Genomic DNA, 11,898 nt, shown 5'->3' with positions numbered 1-11,898 from the left:
CACCCTGTGTCTTCGATTGCAGAGAGAAACCACTGATTGTCAATAAATTCATTAATAACTGGAAACATGGTCTCTTAGAATTTTTCCTTGTGACGTTCTAATGAAAGCCAATAAATGTTTTGTCTAAAGGTGACCCATAACACCAATTCAACTTTACTAAGAGAACTTTAGTGTATTTCTTTCTCTTTTTTAAGGCAAAATGAGGACTTCACCATGGCCAGTGTGTCTGAGAAAACAGCAGAATAAAATGATCGAAATTAATTGTTAGTGATTGATCTATAAATGCCTCCCTGAATTCCAAGATAACTGACTATTAGAGAGGGACAAAATGATGTCCCAGTGATTTCAATTGCTTTCAGATGAAAAAAAAAAAAGAAGGCAAATACTTCACAGGAAAGATGAAGAGTTTGTAAAACTTAAGGGAATGGAAGACTAAGACCCAGATGTTCACTGCTGTTAGCTAAAGATTCTAGAAATAAACATTCTACTGTCATGCCTTAGCTAAAAAAATCATTAGCCTAAATTACTTGCCAAATTAAAATGAAGTTCTAGAGTGAAATGTTAAGTTATAAAAATAAGAAATAGGAGCAAAGATACCCAGTTCTTTGGGTACTCACTAGCAAACACCACAATGGCAGCAGCAATCACACTTTTGTAAGGCATAGAGTGTACAGAGACAAGCAATGAAAAGGGGAGGTGGTACAGAGGCAGATGCCTAGAAATGGGGATAGGGTGGTGTCGGAAAACAGGCAGCATAGGAAAGAGAATGGAAAGGGGGAAAGCCATTTACATAACTCAGGATTGGGAGCACTGGAGCTGCATGGACTTGTAAGAAATAGAAACATGATGGGGGACAGGAGTTTGTAGTCTCATTTTTACAGGGTTTTTGGTGGGGGAGACATACTTGTGTTACCTCAGGATTTATTCATCAACATATCTCCATCCTCTCAAAATTGTTGGTAAGGCTTTAAAGTTAACATGCCCATGTCATCTCATAGTTATCAACACTATTTCACGTTCTGCTGAACTTAGTGAGAAATTATGGATCTTTTAGGGTGTTTACATATCATAGGACAAAAGGCTCCTGACAGCAAAGTCATGTCTTCACCTTATTTAGCACGTACTCTCAAGATTTGATTTTTGGTTAATGTATGAAACAGTTTGCTAATTGTGCTCCTCTGATCTTTGGGACAGTTTGTATATGAATTCTTTGTTTCCTTTCTTTTGCAATCTTACTTCCCGTTATTGTTACTTTATTCTGGCAATTTATAAACTTATTATTTGGACTAGAAGGGAAGGTAAGGAGGTAGTCAGAGGGACCAGGACAAAATACTATTTTAATGTATTGACGTTGTTATTTAAGTCTACATTCACCTGTCTTGACTTTGAGTCTTTTATCTCACTATGCCCCTATCTAGAACCTATATAATTAGTTTCCAAAGAAACTCAATCCTCTGTCTGGAGATATGGTAGAACTCTGAGATTTTCTAGTCCAGATTGTATCCAGACAGGAATCATTTTGATGCCTACTTTCACTAGCCTTGAGTGAAAGACTGACCTACGTGTGGAATGATTACCTTCTAAGGGAACTCACTGCATGTGTGAACAGCTGTCATTAAATATTGCTTACAGCACTCTAAATTTAGCCTCTCTATGTGTTCAAACTATTGCTCCTAGTTTGGCCCTTTGAGGGCAAATAAATCAAATCTGCATAAGCCAACCTTTCAAGTTTTGAATACAGTTATCATCTATGATTCCCCCACCCCCCACCCCAGGCTACTCAACCCTAGTATTGTCAATTGATCTTCAGATGATTTTTAAGCACCTTAATTGACCTTTGTATATTTTCCAGTTTATGCTGGTCTTTCCTAAAATATGCAACCCATAAATGAAGATGATATATGTGTGTGTGTGTGTGTGTGTGTGTGTGTGTCTGTATACACACACACACACACACACACACACACACATATATATATATATTGTGGTTAATCACTTCACTTGGTATCTGCTGCGCCGAGCCTGGCTTCAACTCCATGAAACAAGATGCCCCTGGTTGCTTGACCTCTCCCCCCATTTTTTCTGTCTCATTTTGCATTGTCACACTACATTACAAGCTCAATGTCCACAGGCACTGTCTTTGTTTTTATCAATTGTATCCCCAGCTCCTCCCACAATACCTGGTATATAGTAGGCACTTAACATTTATTGACTTTCTCTTTCTCATTCCCTATCATAGGCTTTGGTAAAGTCATCTATGTTGCATCTTCTTTCCTTGCTTTTCCCTTTCTTTCCTGCCTCCCTCCCTTTCTTCTTCCCTTCCATGCCACAGTATTGATTTATTTTATTTTTTAAATGACGTAGTCTTGCCCATTAATTTTTCTTTTACCATATCTGTCTGATGGCATACTTATTAGTTTTACTTTTTGTTTTTTACCCTAGTGTAGGGTTTTACATTGGAGCTATAATATTTTCTATCACTCCATTTGGTCTATTTCTACCCACAAACATCTTTTTGCATCCTAATGTGGATGAAGATTATATTTTCCTTTCCTTTTTGTGTCATATGAAACCATGTTTTCTCTGCCTTCATCCAATTCATCAGTTTCAGACAAACAAACAAATAAAATGGAGTGAGATAACGTCAATGATAAATACTCAGGTAGTTAGTTTTGTTTCCTTATAACTCTTTCCTTACTGAGATTGTCCTCCCAGTTACCTTCCCCATCCCTAATTGTTTTTAGTTCAATATATTTCTCTACCAAATTATATGTTATATATGTCCAACTCTCCCTTGTCCATTATCAGCCAGTAAATTTCATCACATGCTCACTACCTTACTCCTTCAATATTTTTTCCAAGCACACCAAGTACGAGAAATAGCAAATTTCCTCCTTTAAACATTTACACCAATACAGTGTATTTCAAACATTATACTGTAGACGGCCCAGGATGCAGTGAATGACCTTGGCATCTTTGGTGCCTGACCAAGTTCAGAAGCTCCAAAAAACCTGTTTTAGCTGCCTCTTGGGCTGTTGGAATAAATTGTTCTCATCCACCCATTCTACCTAGGGAAATCTTCATATATTCGAGGTAGACATTGCCCTAACTCAGTGATGGATTTGAGGCCTGTTACCCTCTGTTGGTAAGCAAAATGGCCTTTATTTTCTTTGAGTAATCCTTACTAGGTGCTAAGCCCCAGGCCCAAACCCCTATTAGGTGTAAAACCTTAGTGGGTGTAGATTGGCAACTAAGGTGGAGCCCAAGGTGGGGCTAACTCCAGGGAGGGCCTAGTTTACTCGTCTGGGACAGCAGAGGCTCTTAGACCACATGGGTTTAAGTCGCCTCTTTGAGATGATTTTAGGTCACGTGGGTGAGTTGCATGTGTGACTCACCCCTGACACTGAAAAAGATGTAAAAACCAGGGGCTGGCTGTCTGTTCCTTGGAGCTCTCTTACTCACAGCAGCGATGGCGAGTGTGACTCTGGGCCAGCCCTTCTTCTGAGCTCCCAGGCTGAACCTAGATGTTGGTAACTATGAATCTGTACTTGGTCTGTCTGTTAATATTTGTAATTTGTTTGTATTTTGTTCTGAAGTTCAGGGTACTGGCTTTTTCCCCTGAACTAAGTGAATGATATTTGTATGCTGAATTAAAGTAAGTTTGTCAACCCCTTCACCTTGCTTTCCTTAGTTAAGCAGATCAAAAAGAACCTGTGCTGTTGGCAGCTTTCTGGGTGCTGGCTGTGGGTGGATCTTATACCCCCACAGAAGCTGCTAGCCAGATTGTGGAAACATACCCTCGACCTGACTTAGCTGTCTGCTGAGATTATTTTACTAGGGTGTGGCCACTGTGCATGCTACAGCTTCTTGGAGCCACAGTTGAGAGCTGGGGGACAGGTGGACACCAAAGGTGGATGAGCAGCCATAAAAAGGTCTCAGCAACTCTTCACACTAGAGGTGCTAGTTTGCCCTGAACACCCTGTATGCCTCCCACTCATCCAAGCTACTGGAGAAGGGAGGAGAAAAGATTAAGCATTTATACAGTACCTACTATATGTCAGGCACGTTGTTAAGTGATTTGCAAATATTATTTCAATTAAATCTCAAAACAATCCTGTGAAATAGGCAGTTTTATTTTCCTTATTTTATAATTGAGAAAACTGAGACAAATAAAAGTTAAGTCAGTCGCCCAGATTCACACAGCTAGTAAGTTTCTGAGGACACATTAGCCCTCAGGTATTGCCAACTTCAGGCAGTCTTTCACTATTCTTCAGGTAGTCTTTCCACTGTGCCACCTAGTTGCTCAATGATTTTAATTATTTTAAGTTAAAAAAGGTTTTGCACAAACACAACCAATGCAGCAAAGATTGGAAAGAAAGCAGAAAACTGGGGGAGAAAATTTATAGCAGGTTTCTCTGATAAAGATCTAATTTCTCAAATATACTAATAAGTGAGTCAAATTAAAGGACTATGAGTCATTAACCCATTGAAAAATGGTCAAAAAATGAACAGGGAGTTTTCAGAAGGAAAATCAAAGCCATTTTTAATCATATGAAAAAATGCTCTAAATCACCACTGATTAGAGAAATGGAAATTAATACAACTCTAAGAGAGTACTTCACACCTATAAGACTGGCTAACATTACAGAAAAAGAAAGTTATAAAAGTTGAAGTAGATGTGGAAAAATAGGGACACTAGTGCATTATTGGTGGAGCTGTGAACTGACCCAACCATTCTGGATAGCGATTTAAAACTATTCCCAAAGGGCTATGAAACTGTGCATACCCTTTGATTCAGCAATACCACTACTATGCCCATATCCCAAACATATTTTAAAAGGGGGTGGGAGGACCTATTTGTACAAAATTATTTATAGAAGCTCTTTGTGGTGCCTATGGATTGGAAAATGAGATGTTCATTAATTGAGGAATGGCTGAACAAGTTGTAGTATATGATTGTGATGGAATACTAACATGTGCTAATAACATGTGACTAAAAGTTCTGCCTACCTCCTGAGAAAGAACTGATGGAGTCTGAATGAAGATCAAATCATATTTTTTTTTAACTTTCTTTATCTTTCTTTTATTAAAATCTGTGTTCTCTTTTGCAACAATGGTAGTATGGAAATATGTTTTGCAAAGCTACACATGTATAATCTTTATGAAATTGCTTCCTTCTAAAGGAAGAAATAGGGAGTGGAGAGAATCTGGAATTCAAAAATAAAAAAAAAATGTTAAAATTGTTTTTACATAGAATTGAAAAAATATTTAAAAAATTCAAAAAAATATAATAATTCATATTTCTATCAATATTATCCTAGAATCCTGTTACGGGCTGAGTTAGAGCCAAGCCCTGCCCTCCTCGGACCTCCACGCCCAGGGGCCTGCTGAGGTAAACTCAGGACCCTGAGATATGGGTGGAGCCAGGAGGAGGGGTCTCGCCTTTGTTGCCTCCCTAGCAATTCCGGGTCTTTGCCTGGACCTGCTTGAGCACATGGAACTTCTGGTTCTTTGCCCGGACTGCCTGCCCGCAGGGAACTTCGGGTTAGCACAGGAAGAGAAGGGGAGGAGAGTAGGCGGAGTCGGGGCGGTCTTAGTATCCAGGTGTCTTGATTTTTACCTGTCCTTCACCCACGTAAGCAAAGAATGTACCTACGTCACTAAACAGAGTCATTCACCACCTTTCGGCTCCTGCCCCATACATTGTCCTTGAGATCAGGCCCTTTGCTAGGCAAGGGCCTGGAGCTTGGGGGTACCTGAGTATGGTTGGGAGGCCGGGGACTCGCAACAGAATCCCTCCATAGGAAAGCCAGAATTTTTTTTTCATTTTCTTCTTTTTTTTAAAAAAAAGTTGAGAAATAGACATGTGAAGTGAAAGAACAAAATTCTTTTAATTTCATTTTTTGAGTTATTAGTGATTTAGAAAATTCCATATGTGATTGCTCAGTTTGATCTTATTCTTTTAAAGACTGCATATATATATATATATATGCCATACTCCAGTAAACCATCTTGGCAGACAAGCTAACCTGGGTTCAGAGTAACCAATGGGCAATATAACCATTGGTGAGTTTGGGGAAGGGGGATGTCTACACCAAGAATGTGAAGACTGCCCTCCATGGAATGGACAGAGGAGAACAAGCTTATTTTTTCCAACAGCAATTAAGCAAATTGAAGTTATCACTGTGAGACTCTCAGATATATATCTTCATATATATATATATATATATATGTGTGTGTGTGTGTGTGTGTGTGTGTGTGTGTGTGTGTGTATATATATATATATATATATATATGAATGTCTCTTAGCCTTATACATTTGAAGCATTTGCTGGCATATCTTGAATATGAGACCTTTTACAGTAAAACTTTTTGAAAGGAAAATTTTCCTTATTTATCTACTTGTCTTTTAACTACATTAGATTTATTTGAGAAAAGAAAAAATAATTTTAAATGATCAAAATTTTCCATTTTTCTCTCGTATTATTATCTCTCACCTTTTTAATCATGAACTCTTCCCCCAAAGAGGGATTACATCTTTTGAGTAAAGTCGACTATTTTTTTCTAAGCTACTGATTTTTCTTCCAAGTCTTCCCTCAATGGTATTCTTTACTTATTTTATTTCTGATTTCATCCCTTCTACCTATTCCTGTAGTTCTTATAAAAATGTATACATATATAGGTAGATACACATAAATATATACACCAATACATTCGTATGTTCCTCTACATATTCGCATACACTTATAATTAAATGTATAATACATAATTAACACAATACTTATTGAATTATATATGTATATATAATTTAAATATGTGATTATATATTATTTTGTATATATGTTTTATAGGAGAAATTCAAATTAATTCTACTTTGTAATTGATTCCATATTTTATTGCTTTCATATTTTAATTGATTCTGTGTCTGCTTTGGTCTCCTTTCTATGTCTTTGAGATCAAACGTACATAACTCATAGGTCATTCATGAAATCCTTTGAAGTTTTAGATATTAAATTGCTTAGTCTTATTAATCTAAATAATTCTTGTAATAATAAGCTGACATTTGTATCAAACTTTTAAGTTTTATGAAGGACTTTATTTTACTAGGTTAATCCTTACAAGATAGATCTGGAGGAGAGAATGAGGCCGATGACTCTACACAACCCTGCCTCACTTAAATCAATTCACTTGCAAGTCAAAATATCACCCTTTTGATGTCATTGGTCTTCTTCAGGAATGAAGGACAAACAACAATCTGTGAGTAGTAGAAGCTGCCCCAATGGTGACCTAACTGGCCAGCTCCAGTTGGGCAACACTCCCTCCTTTCTTCCTTCCTTCCTTGCTTCCTTCCTTCTTCCTTTCTTCCTTTCTTCCTTCCCTCCTTCCTCCCTCCCTCCCTACCTCTAGTTTCCATACATGTCAGTATGTTACCAGTAAATCCTCATCTAGCTGCTTCAAATTATTTTAGGGACCAAGACACAAGTGAGAGCCATTCTAATACAGAAATGATTACTCTAAAGTGGGAAATAATTATAAAGTCATATAAAAGCAAAAAAAAAAGTAATAGAAAATCTAGAGAGAAGAAATATCAACTGGCATCTACATTAATAGATTGTTCCTAACAAAGCAAAGAACCCGCTATGGTCATTTACATTCTAATTTAGTATGCAGTGATTTCTCCCTAGGGCTAGGACTTCAAAAAGCTTTATTGATTTCCTGTTCCTCCTACAGGCAGTGGACTGCTGATTGTCTATATCCTGCCCATTGTAAGATTTGCTCCATAACCAGCCAGTTTAACACCTTGGTTGGACTTGAAATCTTAAAGTTAAATATTAAAGTTCAACATTGACTCTAGGTCTTCCATTAAACAGTTGCTTTGATCATTATGAATGGAATCAGAGAATCACTGAGTTGAATAGAACCCACACCATCCCCCATCTGGACAAGAATCTCCTTTACTACATAAATCAGTAAATAATTCTCCAATCTTTGGTAGTGGTATTCCAGTGCTAGCATAATGGACAGAATGGTGGACTTGTAGCTACAGAGAACTGGGTTTGAACACTTCCTCAAATACTTATTAACTATTTAAACCTTGGTGAAACCCATGGTTTATTTTGCCCTGAGTTCATCATCTTTAACATGAGAGGGGTTATGCTAGATAAAGTTTGACTGTGAAGAAGTAGGTTGTCATTGATATTGTCCATAGAGTAAAATCAGCCAGTCAATAGACATTTATTAACTGCTTACTATGTACTAGGCACTGGAGTGTTCAAGGAGATCTAACACCTCTGGTGTGAGAGCCTGTCATGACCTTTTCAGGGCTGTTAATCTACCTTTGGTATGCACCTGATTCACCCAACTCTCACCTGTCACTACAAGAAGCTATAGCATATACAGCTGCCATACTCCAGTAAACCATCTTGGCAGACAAGCTAAACTGGGTTCAGAGTAACCAATGGGCAATATAACCATTGGTGAGTTTGGGGAAAGGGAATGTCTACACCAAGAATGTGAAGACTGCACTCCATGGAATGGACAGAGGAGAACAAGCTCATTTTTTCCAACAGCAATTAAGCAAATTGAAGTTATCACTGTGAGACTCTCAGAGCAAAGTCAGACATATAATACACCAGGGTCATCCTTTGAATCCTGGGCCATTGTCAGTCATCCTAACTTTTGTCTTGCCACTGAACTTTGAAGATGTTGTAAGAGAGAGTGAGGTTGGTGACGATGCAATTCTGCCTCCCTTAAATCCAATTCACTCACTAGTCAAGATATCATGTTTTGATCTCATTGATTCCCTTCAAAAATGAAGGGCAAACAACCAAGCATTGTGTTAAGCAGTAGGAATATAAAGAAAGGGGAAAGAGCCCCTGCTCCCTAGGAGCTTATAATTTAATGGGTGGAAGAGGGAAGTCAATGAGTATTTATATGGAATCTACTATAGATTAGACACTACACTAAGTAAAGATTTTTACAAATATTATCTAATTTGAGCTTCATTGCACCATAATGTAAGTTCTATTATCCCATTTTGTAGTTGTGGAAGCTCAGGTGGACAAAGAGGGTAAATGACTTTCCCACTTATTACACAGCCTGTGTCTGAGGCCAGATTTGAACTCATGTGTTGACTCCAGGCCCAACTTTCTACCCACTGAGCTATCTGCCTCTAATGGGGGAAATGGCATGAAAATGTATATGTACAAACAAGCGATATACAGGATAAAGAGAAAAGTATCTACAATGACTAGTAAAAGTATCTATAATTACTAGTACAATTACTTCTGTATCACATAGCCAATATGACAGAGGACTAGACCTTTTCTCTAATTTTATGACACCTTAAACCTCTTCAGAACAGTATTATTAAACAAAAATAAAATGACTTTAGCTGTTTCAATGGTCTAGTTCAAAAAGAACTTAAAAGAAGATAAACAAACTCCTTGAACTAATTCCTAATTAGAGCTCACTCAGCAACGCTTCTCAAGCCACCTACCATGCTACCAGGCACAAGGCTGTACCGGGCATCCAACACCCTTGTTTGCGATAAGAAAACCCTACAGACCAGCCCCACCTTATTTTTTTCCTAGTGCCATGGAGATTCATGTTCTAAACTGCAGAAATTTGTTCATGCAATACTGGGGAGTTTTGTGGAAGTATTCTGCAAAAGATTTCTGCAAGAAAGGTAAACAAAGGTAATGGGACAGGACACTTAGCTGGCCTTAACTGGCTCAACTCTACAACCATATTCATCTTTCTTCTCAGAGCTTTGGAGGTCGAAACTCTGAAGACCAAAATCAACTCAGGTTGTATTAGCATCAGTACACTCTGCACTGATAGAGTACAAAACATAAACAGATGGAAGGGGGCAGGACACTGTTTGGTACAGCAGGACTGTGTAGCAACCTATGGTCTTGAAGGAAGGATATAAGCATCAAGCTACAGACAGTTCTGCTCCCCTAAAAATCACTCAAAGCATAGAACTAGCCTGGTGAATCATGAATTATTCACATGGGAGGTAGCTGAGTTGCTTTGGATCCAGTGCCTAATGTAAACCATCATCACAGAGGAGGGAATCAGAAAGTGAGCAATAGGAGAAAATGGGGCAGGGGAAGGGCTCTAATGACCAAATAGCTCAGGAGGAAGAAGATTCAAAGATCATGGATATAAGCAGATAAACGAACAAGGGAAACATTAACCACAGAAAGTATGGCATATAGATTTAGTCAATGAGTTCAGGAATCAGTAAATGAGGCATCTAATGATGCAGAAGACTCTATGGATTTGGAGGAGATCATTTAAATATGTCACACACTATACCTGAGTATTCAAAAAAATGAGAATTGTGAGAGCAGAAGTTATGGCCTGCTCTGCAGAAATACCTTCATTAAAGAAAAAAAAAAGAGAAGGTAGTTGACTGAAATGCAAATAAACAGAAGTGAAAAACAATATAGAAGAATAGAGACAAAATAAATAATGTTAAGTTTAAACATACTCTATTCAAGTAAAACATATTAACCTTGAATACAGAATGCATAGAGACAACCTGAATATTACAGGTTTACCAGAAGAACATGACAAGCCAACTAAACTTAACACCATAATCCAAAATGATAATAATAATAATACAAAAATACTGCCCAGAACTTTTAAACACAGGAAATAAAATACCAATTGAACGAATGCATAGATCACCTCCAGAAAATCTAGGTCTATATGGAAATATGTTTTGCAAAGCTACACATGTATAATCTATATGAAATTGCTTCCTTCTCAAGGAAGAAATAGACACTTAGTGGTTAAATTTAACAATAGAAAATTCTGTAAGCAATCAGAAGAAAGACCTTCAAAAATAAATGAAAGGAAATCCAAACAAGATGAAATTAATCTGTGCCCACCAGGAAATGCAAAACAGAATGGAATGATGCATTCTAGAAAGCAGTGTTGCTCAGGATGCAGCCCAGGGTGATATACCTTACAAACATGAGCTTAATCACAAGAGAGAAAAAAAATGGATGTTCAGTTATGAAGAGGTACTAAAATCATCAGAAAGAATACTAGAACCAGAAAAAAATGCTTCTTTAAATCCACAAACAACATGAACGAAGGAGAGGTAAAGAAATGTGGTATCCAAGAAGAGCAAAAGTGAAAACAGGAAAAACAAAGGGAGTGATAAGACTTCATTACAAATGTAAACAAGGAGAAAGGAGTAAAGATGAAAGTCAGGTGGAGGTAATGATGCAGAGGTGGTAGTCATCTGAAAAATGTTCTAAGTCACTATTGATTAGAGAAATGTGAATTAAGACAACTCTGAGGCACCATGTCACATCTTTCAGAAATGATAAATGCTGGAGGGAATGTATGAAGATAGGAACACTTATAAACTGTTGGTGGAGTTGTGGAAAGCGCCAACCATTCTTGAGAACAGTTTAGAACTATGCAGAAAGGGCTATAGAACTGTGCATACCCTCTACCCTAGAAATGCCACTACTAGTTTTGTAAAAAGAGATCAAAGAAAAAGAGAAAGGACTGTTTGTACAAAAATATTTATAGCAGCTTTTTCTCTGTGGTGCCTGAGCATTAGAAATTTAGGGGATGCCCATCAGTTGAGGAATGGCTGAACGAGTTGTGCTACAGCATTCGGATGGAATAATATTGTGATGTAAAAAAAATTCAGGATGGTCATAAAAATTCACAAAGACATATATGAACTGATACATAATAAAGTGAGCAGAATGAGGAAGCCATTGTACATAGTAAGAGCAATATTATAATGATGGTCAGCCATGGAACACAGCTACTCTGACCAATACCATGATTCAAGACAATTCCAAGGACTCAATGAAAAATGATGTCTGCCTTCAGAGTGATAACTCTGATAATGAATGCTGAGTG

Source organism: Trichosurus vulpecula, chromosome 3 (assembly GCF_011100635.1).
Source record: "Trichosurus vulpecula isolate mTriVul1 chromosome 3, mTriVul1.pri, whole genome shotgun sequence".
Taxonomy (NCBI): Eukaryota; Metazoa; Chordata; class Mammalia; order Diprotodontia; family Phalangeridae; genus Trichosurus; species Trichosurus vulpecula.
The sequence above is the reverse complement of the archived record's forward strand: the minus strand, read 5'-3'. Positions refer to the sequence as shown.